Here is a 3,070-nt window from a genome sequence, read left to right on the forward strand (position 1 = left end):
GTGTTGCTGTGCGTCGAAAACGCAGAAGGAACGAATGGAATCGAACGTTTTTGTCTCGCCGGAAAATCTCCGCCGGCGTCGGATTCTAGGCAGTGGCCGGTGTTCTTCGTGACCCGATCGGGTCGAAGACGACCCGGTTGCAACCCGGTTTCGACCCGGTTTCGATCCAAAAACCCCCAATCTGTTTTTCTGATTTCTGTTTCTAAATTTTTATTATTTAATTATATTTTATAAAAATAGAAATTAGATTTATTAATTCTAAAAATCAATTAAAAATTAATTTTGAATTCTGAAAATAGTATTATTAATTTCTAAATTATTTTATTAAATTATAAATTCGAATTTATTTATTTATTTATTTATTTATCTAATTATTTATTAATTATTTAATTAATTAATAATTGGATAATTAATTAGTAATTAGGTAATTAATTAATAAATAAGGATTAGAAATAATTAAGAAATGTGATTAATAATCTAATAATTAGTTAATATTGCAAATAATGATTCGATAATTAGAATTATTATTCTAACGCTAGTTATTCGATTAATATTGTAATAATTATTCGTATCGTATAATTAGATATTAGTAACTAATTGATTAGCGAATCGTATAAGTCTCGATAGTAATTTAATATTCGATAATTATGCGGGAATTGCGAGTAATTCGTAGTTATACAAGTAATTAATCGTTAAGTGATCTATAATTTGAATAATTCGTAGTTATTCGATAAATAGCGTATCGGTTAATTAAGTTGATTGATTATTTGTAAATAATCGATCTAATCGAATAAATATCGATAAGTTATAAATATTATAATAAATTGTGATTAATCCTAATAATTAGGGATTTATTATTTTAAATTATTAAATAAGTATTTATTAATTATTTATTAGTTATTTATTTATTAAATATTTAAAAAGTGATTAATTATTTCGATAATTAATCACATGATTTTCAATAAATCATAACTTCTTCATTTTAACTCCAAAAATTATAAAAAAATTATTTTTGACTTTGATTTTTCTTAAATAATTATTTAAAAATTATTTTAGGATTTAAAAGGTTGTAATAATTATTTATATTGAATAATAAATTGAATCATCAGTGTTTAATTCATAACAATTCAACCGTTAGTCCGATTTAAGTGAAACGAAGACCCCTAGACTCAGAAAAATGAGACGAATCCAATAAAAATAGTTGTAAGTTATAATTTCTTCCGAAAAAGAGTGATTTGGTGATAATTGATAGTTCGTAAGTCCTAATAGGGGTATAATTGAGCCGAATAAATCCCGAAAAATTATAATAAAATCAGATAAGACTAGTAATGCAGGTATAAACCTAGAATTGATTCTAAAAATAATTATAAATCTAGAAATTAATTATGTGCTTTACGTGCTACGTGCTTTATGTGATTATGTGAATAGATGTGCTGTATAAATGTATGTATATATATATGCGAGTCAGATAGAAACGCATGGGTAGACTGATAAGGTTGCGTGATATCATTTCAAGATACACGTATATAGTAAGTTATCTAAACACCTATCTTTCCATGATTTGTTCAGTGTTAGCAAGGCAAAGCAAGCTAGGGTCAGAAGGCAGTGAGTTAAACCAGGTTAAGTACGCGCAAGGCAAGTTTTTCCCCTATTCTAAATTCAGAATAGTGATTTATATTTCTTTTCTATCGTATCAATTCTCTTTGATAATCATTGTTCATATACACTGTTACCCATTTATTATTGCTTGTTCCAGTTTCATTTCAATTCTTGATTTACCCAATTTATTGAATTCTCTGTTCATATTTCAATTCCTTTACCCTATATATACTCTGGTATATCCTGGTGTTGGGATATATCAATAGCATACCGATTGTTCCGGATGCTCAGTCTTGGACTGGATAGTTACTATAAAGGCTGGGTTTTTCCCAGACCATTAATTAATAGGCCATAGTTGCCTGAGTACTCCTTATGTTGGTTGGGTCTATGTAGTTGGGTATAGATCCGCACTATATTCTGACTGATCAGCAGATTATAGTGCATATGTTGGTTCTTGTTTCCAGTCTTGTTCATTTGGCACTTGCCATCATTGGCAAATTACTATTCGATACAGATACAGATGGTTGTTACAACCAGCAGCTTATTGTTTCTCTCATTTCTCTTTCTCTATACCATATATATATTTTTGCAGGCTTGTTGAGCAATTTTGGCTCATCCCTTTTTATTGTTACTCCTATTATTTTACAGTTAAGGTAGAGAATGAAACCCATCAGGACCCGCATAGTCAAGAAGCGAGTCAAGCAGCGGGATCCTCTTATACCAAGAGTGTTCCTTCCTATTCCCGAAGAGAGCTTTGAATTGCCAGATCAGGTGTAGCAGGATAAGTAGTAATGTTGGGTTGAATAAAAGTCTTGTGTAGTTTGAATAAAAGTTATGTAGTGAAACTGTAGATAGAATAAAGTTTTGTATCAAAGATAGTTCTTGAGATAGGTTTTATTTAGTTGGGTTTGTAATAAAGTGTAGTGCGTGATTCTTGTTTTCAAACTCAGACCTTAAAAGATCCTGAGTAGTGATAGGTTGGGGTAATTATTATATTTATATTCCGCTTGTACAGGTATAGTTGGTAATTGTTGTTAATAATGCCCCAAATCTATACCCCGGATTTGGAGGGTGTTATAATCAGTATATTCTTTTGTGGTGGATTATGTGTCTAAATGGGTTGAGGTTAAAGCTGTGACAACCAACAATGCTAAGGTGGTTCTAAATTTTTCTTTATAAGCAGATATTCACACATTTCGGAACTCTAAGGGTCATCGTGTTGCCACAACCTACCATCCTCAAACTAATGGGCAAGCTGAAGTGTCGAATCGAGAGATCAAACGAATCTTGGAGAAGGTTATGAGTCCTTCAAGGAAGGATTGGTCTTTAAAGCTCGATGAAGCTGTTTGGGCCTATAGAACAGTATTCAAGACTCCTCTAGGCATGTCTTCTTTCCAGTTGGTGTATGGGAAGGCGTGTCATTTGCCTGCGGAGTTAGAGCATAAAGCATATTGGGCTTTGAAGAAACTCA

This window comes from Apium graveolens, chromosome 8 (assembly GCF_009905375.1).
Source record: "Apium graveolens cultivar Ventura chromosome 8, ASM990537v1, whole genome shotgun sequence".
NCBI classification, from domain to species: Eukaryota; Viridiplantae; Streptophyta; class Magnoliopsida; order Apiales; family Apiaceae; genus Apium; species Apium graveolens.